This window comes from Phoca vitulina, unplaced genomic scaffold (genome assembly GCF_004348235.1).
Source record: "Phoca vitulina isolate PV1807 unplaced genomic scaffold, GSC_HSeal_1.0 scaffold11, whole genome shotgun sequence".
In the NCBI taxonomy this organism is placed as follows: domain Eukaryota; kingdom Metazoa; phylum Chordata; class Mammalia; order Carnivora; family Phocidae; genus Phoca; species Phoca vitulina.
The window spans coordinates 4,227,376-4,239,406 of NW_022589714.1; positions in this window are offsets into that span (position 1 = coordinate 4,227,376).

Below are 12,031 nucleotides of genomic sequence, written 5' to 3' on the forward strand. Positions count from 1 at the left end.
AAGACATCAAGAAAAGGATCAATATTAATTTGTGGACCAACTACCTAGAATAGACCAGAAATATCACCTTCTAGGTCTGCTGTGCTCCCATCCCTGAAGCAAGACACAGAAGAGACTATCCCCAAATCTTCATCTCCGGAATCAAATTTCGACAGTAACGTCCTTGAGAACTCTTCTGGTTCCTTACTAATTGAGAAGGCTCCAAGCTTAGGCAATGCCAAATCATGCCAGAAAGTTATGTTCTTGGATCTTTACTGAGACTTCGCAGACTAATTCTGGCATGTTGAGGTCAGCCTCCTCTCTATCACAGAAAAGTAAAAAGTTAAAATAGAAGAAACCATGAGTTCAGATGGCAGAGGGTTTATCTGAAAAAGATAAAAGAGGGCAGCCCAGCCCAGAGGCCAAGTATTACTTTACAAGACTCTCTTAGTTCTTATGACTTCAGGTAAATATCTGATTTGCCTTAATATTTACACACGATGGTTTCTATGGTTTGGGGTATTTGCGCTTTGAATCGACATTAAGAAGGAATAGGCATAAGCGTATGGAAATGCAAGAAAGGTAAAGAAAACAGCCTTTATAGGTCATTAGGATTTTTGAACAGTTCCGAAGAGGAAACAAGCCAGGTATACACATGTGCTTTAAATATAACACCCCAAACAGCAGTGAAGGCCCCACTCTGCTTTGTGCATATGTAGAATCTTGGTTTACCCCCAAATTATAAGAGATCATCAGGAGTACATGATTCTATATCTTACCTTACAATAAAAAGAAAGGAAAGATTAAGGATAAGCTAGGGGCTAGATTTGGGGGTGATGAAAGTAGGGGAAAACCCACATCCTTTGATATATTTTTCTTACTGTAATTGTTGCTAAGGAAACCACTTCCTATCCATACGCAGCACATATTTCCCCTATTTGTTATTCTAACAAAGTGCGCAATACCACATTTAAAAACAGGAGAACAAGAGCCCAGTAACATATATTCAGGGACATTCAGAGCTCTAAAATAATTGGAAAGAGATTAATGAGGTTGTCCTAAGAGTCAGGGAACAAGGTGCACTTAGCAGAGAGAAAACCTACTCTCTATTGTTAGCATTTACTGTCCAATCCAAGCTAGAATAAATGCCCTTGAGCATTAGAAAAGAGGCTTCTTCTACTTCTACAGCTCTCCCTCCATGGGGAAAGGATGGTGGAACTCATGCTTCATAGAATCCCAGAATGTGAGAGCTGAAAGAGTATTAATTAACTTAATCTAAGTTCCTCATTTGACAGTGAGGAGGCAGAGAAACTTGCCAAGGTAACATGGTTACTTCATGGCTAAATTGGGAGTAGAAGTCATTTTCTGACTCCCAATGCAGGAACAGAAATTCAAGGAGTGTTGTCTGATGGCTGGAATTGAAAGACTCAATCTTAAAGGACTCCTTGATCTTTCAAGCTCAACTTGCCTTGCATTGCAGAAATCCCCAGGAAGTTTCATCTTTATTCATACTATGGACTTGGGCAATCGTGACTCCTTGCCTATCCATCAGTAAATATCTATGCAGAGATCACTGTGTTTGAGGAAACAGTGGAGTTTAAGTGTAGTTCAGATCTCCTGGAACAGACATAATCCTTGTACTTGTTCACCTCTCAAGAGTGCTCCAGGTCTGGTGGAATCACAGTCCCAAAGGTTTCCTCAGGCTCTAGAAACTATCTAGCTCACTCTTTTCTCCTCCCCTCCTCTTTCCACTTCCTTATCATTGTGCCTTTGTTAGCTACATTAACATCCAAAGGGGTGTCCTCTAAAGGAAAGAGATATTTAAAAAGGGACTGGGAGCAACCAAGAAACAATCAAAAGAATCCGGCCTTTGATGTGATAACATGATTGACAGTGATGGTGGTGAGGAAGAATTTTATACCAGTTTGGCTTTGCATTGCTGAAAATCAAAGTTATTCTAAATAAATGGGTCAGACTGTAGTTATTCAATCCCTTTTATTTTCTCTAACAACAAATCCCTTAGATTGCCTAGAGTTAATTAGAAGCTCCCAAACATTAAATATATGTTTCTTTTGTTTGCTGGAATTTTGGCATTTTCTTTTTCACAAATGCCTTGATTGAAAATATTTCAGCACAATGATACTTACCAATCTGTCAAATGTCTATCAGCAGTCCTGTTGATGTGTTGTCTAAGATCCATTAATTCTATTCTTTTCCATGCTCTCAGTCACCCACTCACTTCTCCAGTAAATATGTACACACAAACCACAAAATATTGTTCTGCCTCAACCTTCTGGAATTTTTTTTAAATCCAAGAATTCTACTCTATGGCATACAGTAAAACTCACGCACTTAAAAATAAATGTAATTGAAATTTCTCTAGACTGGATTCTTCCCTTTCATGGTTCTAAGCCTGAATATGGGCCAATGATGCTGTTTCCCTTAATCAGCACACTTGACCTCTGGCTAACACAGGGGGAACATTCTAGGTGATGAAACAAAAACAAGAGAAGTCTTAGCAAACCAAACTGACTTTCAACTCTTTTAGCTTTCCACTTTTGTGCTTTTGAGATGTTGTGCCACCCATAATATCAACTGTTTGTTTCAAATGTATTTCTTACACAATTTCTAATCCTGTGATCAAGAATCTAGAAAACCAGCTGAGAAACTAGATGACTGTTGTTTCAATTATAAAATCATTCAAAGATATGTGATATAAAATATTATAAAATTTATAAGACCTTTCCTCAATAGCGGTAGTCCATAAAATAGTATCTTTTATTTGTATAAAGGTATGTACTTTTGAAAATACTTTCTCATAATAAGAGTAATAGCTAATATTTATTAAATACTAACTCTGTCAGACATTGTTTTAAATGTTTTACATACTAACACATTGCATTATCTTGTACACAATTTAAAGAAGAGAAAACCAAGACATTGTTTTCTATGTAAAGTTTAGTTCTGCTAAATAAATCAGGAATTATCTCGCTAAGCCTTCATCAATTTGTAAAAAAGATTAGATCTATAGCTTCTGGTCTCTGCTGTTGTACTTCATTTGTGAGTATAAGAAACCGAAACTCTTATTTTCTCTCAGAGAAGCTATTATATGTTCAGCTTATTTATTTGGGTATGAAAATACAAAGTCCCAAGTTTTCATTTATGAACACCAAGCGTCAATTAATATCTGTAATAGGAGAAAAGACAACTTGCAAGTTAACTTATTTTTCTGTTAGTCCGGTATGACTCCAGGCAAATTGTTACTATAAATAAAATCTCTGCCCTAAACAGAACAGAAAAAGAATTTGTTGAACATAGATCTTTTTATTTATTTATTTTTTAAAGATTTTATTTATTTATTTGAGAGAGAGAATGAGATAGAGAGAGCATGAGAGGGAGAGGGTCAGAGGGAGAAGCAGACTCCCTGCTGAGCAGGGAGCCCGATGCGAGACTCGATCCTGGGACTCCAGGATCATGACCTGAACTGAAGGCAGTCGCCCAACCAACTGAGCCACCCAGGTGCCCCGAACATAGATCTTTTTAAAAAAACTTTTTTAATTTAAATTGAATTAATTAACATACAATATATTATTAGTTTCAGAGATAGAGGTCAGTGATTCATCTGTCTTATATAATACCCAGGGCTCATTATATCACGTGCCCTCCTTAATGTCCATCACCCAGTTACCCCATTGCCCCACCCATCCCCCCTCCAGCAACCCTCAGTTTGTTTCCTATGATTAAGAGTCTCTTGTAGTTTGTCTCCCTCTCTGATTTCATCTTGTTTTATTTTTCCCTCTCTTCCCCTATGATCCTGTTTTGTTTCTTAAATTCCATATATCAGTGAGATCATATGATAATTGTCTTTCTCTGATTGACTTATTTCACTTAGCATAACACCCTCTAGTTCCATCCACGTCATTGCAAATGGCAAGATTTCATTTTTTTAGTGGCTGAGTAGTATTCCATTATATATATATATACCACATCTTCTTTATCCATTCATCTGTCAGTGGACATCTGGGCTCTTTCCATCGTTTGGCTATTGTGGACTTTGCTGCTATAAACATTGGGGTGCAGGTGTCCCTTCGGATTACTACATTTGTATCTTTGGGGTAAATACCTAGTATTTGCTGGGTCATAGGGTAGCTCTATTTTTAACTTTTTGAGGAAGCTCCATACTGTCTTCCAGAGTGGCTCTAACAGTTTGCATTCCCACCAACAGTGTAAGGGAGTTCCCCTTTCTCCACATCCTTGCCAACATCTGTTGTTTCCTGACTTGTTAATTTTAGCCATTCTGATTGGTGTGAAGTGGTATCTCATTGTAGTTTTGATTTGTATTTCCCTGATTCTGAGTGATGCTGAGCACTCTTTCATGTGTCTGTTGGCCATTTGATTGTCTTCTTTGCAGATATGTCTGTTCATGTCTTCTGCCCATTTCTTGACTGGATTATTTGTTCTTTGGGTGTTGAGTCTGAGAAGTTCTTTATAGATTTTGGATACTAGCCCTTTATCTGATAAGACATTTGCAAATATCTTCTCCCATTCTGTCCGTTGTCTTGGTTTTGTCGACTGTTTTCTTTGCTGTGCAAAAACTTTTTATCTTGATGAAGTCCCAATAGCTTACCTTTGTTTCCCTTGCCTTTGGAGACCTGTCTAGCAAGAAGTTGCTGCAGCCAAGGTCGAAGAGGTTGCTGCCTGTGTTCTCCTCAAGGATTTTGATGGGTTCCTGTCTCACATTTAGGTCTTTCATCCTAATTCATCACCCATTCATTTTGAGTCTATTTTTGTGTATGGTGTAAGGAAATGGTCCAGTTTCATTCTTCTGCATGTGGCTGTCCAGTTTTCCCAACACCATTTGTTGAAGAGATTGTCTTTTTTTCCACTGGATATTCTTTCCTGCTTTGTTGAAGATTAGTTGACCAAAGAGTTGAGGGTCCATTTTTGGGTTCTCTATTCTCTTCCATAGATCTATGAGTCTGTTTTTGTGCCAGTACCATACTGTCTTGATGATTACAGCTTTGTAATAGAGCTTGAAGTCTGGAATTGTGATGCCACCAGCTTTGGTTTTCTTTTTCAACATTCCCCTGGTGATTCGGGGTCTTTTCTGATTCCATACAAATTTTAGGATTGTTTGTTCCAGCTCTGTGAAAAAAGTTGACGGTATTTTGATAAGGATTGCATTGAATGTGTAGATTGCTCTAGGTAGCCTCGATATTTTAAAAATATTTCTTCTTCCAATCCATGAGCATAGAACATTTTTCCATTTCTTTGTGTCTTCCTCGATTTCTTCCATGAATGTTCTATAGTTTTCTGAGTACAGATTCTTTGCCTCTTTGGTTAGCTTTATTCCCAGGTGTTTTATGGTTTTTGGTACAATTGTAAATGGGATTGACTCTGTAATTTCTCTTTCTTCTGTCTCATTGTTTGTGTATAGAAATGCAACTGATTTCTGTGCAATGATTTTATATCCTGCCACTTTGCTGAATTCCTGTATGAGTTCTAGCAATTTTGTGGTGGAGTCTTTTGGGTTTTCCACATAGAGCATCATGTCATCTGCAGAAAGTGAGAGTTTGACTTCTTTGTTGATTCGGATGATTTTTATTGCTTTTTGTTGTCTGATTGCTGAGGTTAGGACTTCTAGTACTATGTTGAACAATAACAGTGAGAGTGGGCATCCCTGTCGTGTCCCTGACCTTAAGGGAAAAGCTCTCAGTTTTTCCCCACTGAGAATGATATTCGCTGTGGGCTTTTCATAGATGGCTTTTATGAAATTGAGGTATATTCCCTCTATCCTTACACTGTGAAGAGTTTTAATCAAGAAAGGATGCTGTACTTTGTTATATGCTTTTTCTGCATCTATTGAGAGGATCATATGGTTCTTGTCCTTTCTTTTATTAATGTAGTGTATCACATTGATTGATTTGTGGATTGATTTGTGGATTAATTTGTGGATGTTGAACCACCCTTACAGCCCAGGAATAAATCTCACTTGGTCATGGTGAATAATCCTCTAAGGTACTGTTGGATCCTATTGGCTAGTATTTTGGTGAGAATTTTTGCATCCATGTTCATCAGGGATATTGGTCTGTAATTCTTTTTGGTGGGGTCTTTTTTGGGGGGGGATCAAAGTAATGCTGGCCTCATAGAAAGAGTTTGGAAATTTTCCTTCCCTTTCTATTTTTTGAAACAGCTTCAGAAGAATAGGTATTAGTTCTTCTTTAAATGTTTGGTAGAATTCCCCTGGGAAGCCATCTGGCCCTGGACTCTTGTTTGTTGGAAGATTTTTGATTGCTGCTTCAATTTCCTTACTGGTTATGGGTCTGTTCAGGTTTTTTATTTCTTCCTGTTTTAGTTTTGGTGGTTTATAAAAAATGGAATGCATCCATTTTTTCCAGATTGCCTAATTTATTGTCATATAGTTGCTCATAATATGTTCTTATAATTGTTTATATTTCTTCAGGTTGGTTGTGATCTCTCCTCTTTCGTTCATGGTTTTATTTATTTGGGTCCTTTCTCTTTTCTTTTTGATAAGTCTGGCCAGGGGTTTATCAATCTTGTTAATTCTTTCAAAGAACCAGCTCTTAGTTTCATTGATCTGTTCTACTGTTCTTTTGGTTTCTATTTCATTGATTTCTGCTCTAATCTTTATTAATTCTCTTCTCCTTCTGGGTTTAGGTTTTATTTGCTGTTCTTTCTCCAGCTCCTTTAGGTGTAGGGTTAGGTTATGTATTTGAGACCTTTCTTATTTCTTGAGAAATGTTTATTTTTCTATATACTTCCCTCTTAGGACTGCCTTTGCTGCATCCCAAAGGTTTTGAACAGTTGTTTTCATTTTCATTTGTTTCCATGAATTTTTTTAAATTCTTCTTTAATTTCCTGGTTGACCCATATCATCCTTTAGTAGGATGCTCTTTAGCCTCCATGTATTTGAGTTCTTTCTGACTTTCCTCTTGTGACTGAGTTCCAGTTTCAAAGCACTGTGGCCTGAAAATATGCAGGGAATGATCCCAATCTTTTGGTACCAGTTGAGACCTGATTTGTGACCCAGGATGTGATCTATTCTGGAGAATGTTCCATGTGCACTAGAGAAGAATGTGTATTCTGTTGCTTTAGGATGGAATGTTCTGAATATATCTGTGAAGTCCATCTGGTCCAGTGTGTCATTCAAAGTCCTTGTTTCCTTGTTGATCTTCTGATTAGATGATCTGTCCATTGCAGTGAGGGGGGTGTTAAAGTCCCCTACCATTATTATATTATTATCAATGTGTTTCTTTAATTTTGTTTTTAATTGGTTTATATAATTGGTTGCTCCCATGTTAGGGGCATAAATATTTACAATTGTTAGATCTTCTTGTTGGATAGAACCTTTAATTATGATATAATGTCCTTCCTCATCTCTTATTACAGTCTTTGGTTTAAAATCTAATTTGTCTGATATAAGGATTACCACCCCAGCTTTCTTTCAATGTCCATTAGCATGATAAATGGTTTTCCATCCCCTCACTTTCAATCTGGAAGTGTCTTTGGGTCTAAAATGAGTCTCTTGCAGACAGCATATCAATGGGTCTTGCTTTTTTATCCAACTGATACCCTGCATCTTTTGATTGGGGCATTTAACCCATTTACATTCAGAGTGACTATTGAAAGATATGAATTTAGTGCCATTTTATTACCTGTAAAGTGATGACAATATACCTTTCTATATATTGTCTTTGTTCCTTTCTTGGTCTATATTACTTTTGGGCTCTTTCTTTGCTTAAAGTATCCCTTTTAATATTTCTTGCAGGGCTGGTCTCGTGATCACAAATTCTTTTAGTTTCTATTGTCCTGGAAGCTTTTTATCTCTACTTCTATTTTGAATGACAACCTAGCTGGGTAAAGTATTCTTGGCTGCAAATTTTTCCCATTTAGCACCCTGAATATATCATGCCAATCCTTTCTGGCCTGCCAGGTCTCTGTGGCTAGGTCTGCTGCCAGTCTGATGTTTCTACACTTGTAGGTTATGGACCTCTTGTCCTGAGCTGCTTTCAGGATTTTCTCTTTTCTCTGAGACTGCAAGTTTCACTATTATATGTTGTGGTGTTGACCTATTTTTATTGTTTTCAAGGGGTGGGGTTCTCTGTGCCTCCTGGATTTTGATGCCTGTTTCCTTCCCCAGATTAGGGAAGTTTTCCACTATAATTTGCTCCAATATACCTTCTGCCCCTCTCTTTCTCTTTCTTCTTCTTTTGGGATCCCAATTAGTCTAATATTGTTTTGCTTTATGGTATCACTTATCTCTCAAATTCTCCCCATGTGATCCAATAGTTGTTTATCTCTCTTTTTCTCAGCTTCTTTATTCTCCATCATTTTGTCTTCTATATCATTAATTCTTTCTTCTGCTTCATTTATCCTGGCAGTTAGAGCCTCCATTTTTTATTGCATTATTTACATAATTTATTGCATTCATTAATAGCCTTCTTGATTTCAACTTGATTAGACTTTCGTTCTTCTATTTCTCCAGAAAGGGATCCTCTGTGTCTTCTGTGCTTTTTTCAAGCCCAGTTAGTATCTTTATAATTGTTATTCTAAACTCTAATTCCAACATCTTATTTATATCCATACTGATTAAGTCCCTGGCAGTCAGTACTGCCTCTTGTTTTCTTTTTTGAGGTGAGTTTTTCTGTTTTCTCATTCTTGCAGAAAGTGGTCGCTTTTCTATTTGTAGAGTTGCGGCTATTCTTTTCTTAGATCTCCATCTGAGTTCACAGGTGTTCAGAATGATCTGATAGCTATCTAGCTGAATTCCTGGGACCAGACAAAACTAAGGTCTCCTACTCCTCTGCCATCTTGAACTATCTCCCTAGAGGGTAACTCCTCTGTTGTACATAGATCTTGAGTAAAATGAAAAACTTCCAGAATTCTTGAACTATAAGCAAAGCAATGGTCATCCCTTAAAGAATTAGCCTTCAAATAGTAGGCTAAAAAAACAAAATACATGTATTTTATCTACTTTTTCTTTTCTTACTGCAAACTTTTTGTTTGTGACCTTTAGCAGTGGCTCAAGTGCATCTGTGTTTATTTCTGTATGTGCAGAGAGATAGAGAAACAGATGGACAGTACGAATACCAAGCCCTTGGAGAGGTATCTGGCCATTTGTAGCTGGAAGTCAGATTAATCTTTTAAATTCAGAACAATATTTAGGACAGTTCTAAAACCATAATATTATTAATTTTAATTTGATATATGCCCCACAAAAAACATACCATTCCTGTTACTAGAGAGGTTAGTGCTGCTGACTTAATTCATCAATTTAAAGTTGCCTAAATACCTTAATTCAGTCAGGTCCTCAAATTACAGAAATGCAAGGGTATATCCTATATATCCTTATATCCTCTCTAACTCATAGCGTAACACCATGACTTGGGAGAATCACAAAACTGGAAAATGGGATACCTGAGTTCTAGTTCTTGGTTCTCCAACTGATTAACTGGTCTCTGAGCCCCTAATCTAACATAGACTATAACATTCTCAAAGCTGAGAACTTGATCTTGACACATAGTGAGGACATAGTCACTACTGATAAGTGAATGAAGAAAATAATCTATGATTCTAGTTGGTAATCACAAATATTTCTCTGAATCAGAGTCAGAGATGATTTATATTTATATTCTAATACCATTTATATTCTAATACTCATAAATGATTGTGTGAAATTTTTAACAGACACTTGGAATGCATTTAGGCATTTTGGAAAGAACTCAACTGGCCACTTGCAGATAAATATCCCTATTTATAAATAGGGACAAAAACTAACATTTTCTCATTAAACTCTTCCTCTCCCCTACCAGCAAGCCTGCAGGGAGATTTCTGACCTCCATTTTACTAAATAAGAAATTAAAAGTCAGAGAAGTTAAGTAGTTTTTGCTCAAGTTCACATAGCTAGCAAGTGGATGAGCCAGAATTTAACCCAAGACTAACATTCCATGGAGACCAATTTCTTTCTACTATATTTTGCCACCTCAGCATTCCTATATTCCCATATATACTAAGGTAATATAGCTCCTCAAGGGCAAAGAATGAGTTCTGTCCATCACTGTATTGCTAGTGCCAGCATACGATGAATAAAAATCTACTGAATGAAGGAATTCATGTTCAACAACCCACAGTTTCCCAGCCAGCATTAGAAATGTGCCTTGAACAATGTTTGTTCCTCAGGGCAATTGGACAAGGCTCCATCCAAAAGCAGCTTTGTCTGTTACTCCAGTTTGTCTACAAAGATTATCATTTTCTCTGTGTGCTATGATGTGGGAAGGGTTGGGAAGCACTGCATAACTTGTCAATGTGAGCAAGGGCAAATTATGTGCTCATCACAGTACAAGTCATTTCCAGGCTGGGAAGAAAGGAAATCCTAAAGTTTGAAAATCACAGCTTGGCCACAGTTGGATGAAAACCAAGCAATGGACACCATGATAATGAGTTGCCTGAATGAGAAAGAATTCTTTGGCAAGGGAGAGAAGAAACCCCATACCAAAAGCAAAGAAGGAAGAAAGAACACATTAAATCATTCATCAGAGCTGTAGATGGGGTTGTGGGAAAGCCAGGGGGTGAGGGAGGGGGGTAATATGAGTGCCCTAGGACTAGAACTCAAATTGTTTTGCTTAAGTGGTAAAGAAAACTATGATGTATCTTAAGATATAAGCCCTTTATACCATTCTTCAAAATGACAGTAGCTATCATTTATTGTGTATATATTATATGTTAGGCATTTTATGTATATGTATTACCTCATTTTTTAAAAATCCCACACAAATCTCCAAAGTACATATTATTGTCCCCACTTACACATCAGGATTCTGAATCTCACAGGGGGTAAGTAATTTACCTAATACTATTCACCTGGTAAGGATGGAGTAGCCAGGACTCAACCCCAGTGTATCTGACTCTAAAGCTCACATTCTTCCCACCATGCCTTGCTGCCTCAATCCACATTAGCTCCATCTGAGAGGCAGATGTTATCCTTCATCTTTTTTAGCAAACATCTTACAATGAGAAAAAGTGGAGTAAAGACTTATCTAACTCCCAAAGCCCTATTATAGCCTAAAATTAATGGTGGAAGAGTGTTTTGAAAATACCAGTGCAGCTCCTTGAATGCTAGGGTCTTTGCTGGGATTCTGAGTCTCTGGGATGAAAGATTCTACAGAGCTTCTCTACCTTACAACAGCCACTTGTAAGGATTTCAAAAAGAGCAGGGAGCCCCCTCTTTTGAGAGGAGCCTTCAGAACCCTAGGATGATGGGGTAGTAGGAAGATACTTCATGGCAGAGTTGTCTCCTATATAAGCTCCTGGCTAGCAAAGGGAGGGAAATGGACCTTAAGCTTCCAGAAGTATCTCAAGAATTTTTTATAAAACATGCTGAGCAGAAAAATAAGGTAAGAGAAAGCCTGTTTACTTGGAAGAAACATGAATTGCCTCAGAAGGATTTGAGTGGCATAAATTGATGGAAGGCTAAGAAAAAAACAAACTGAAATTTCCCAAATAAATATTGATGAACAGTGAAAAACACCTACCACTGCCTAGACCACTGGGCCACCAGCTTCTTACAGTTACAACTTGACCACAAACCTCAGAAAGCCATCCAGAGAAAAGATTGCTTAAGACAGCAGAGACAGCAGCCTTGTTTTGTTTTGTTTTTTGTTTTGTTTTGTTTTGTTTTGTTTGTTAGCTCTGAGGCAAACCCCACCAGGAGCTCACATGGAGAGTAAGATTGATTGAGCTGTATATAGCTCATTATGTGTATTGGAGAAAGGTAGGACAGATACTAGAAGATGGAAGATGGAAAAGCTTAGAGACAACAGCATATGGGTATTCAGTTCTCTTGTCAATTTTAATCTTGCTTCCTTGTTTATATCAGAGCATAATTTATTGTGGCATGATTTCCCACCCTCTATCTCTCATCTTCTTTGCTCTTCCCCTCCTTCACTACCTGTCCAAGCCCAGAGTGACATGCCAATTTGTTTTCACTGTGTAACAAACCATTCCAAATCTTTAGTGGCTTAAAACAGCAGTG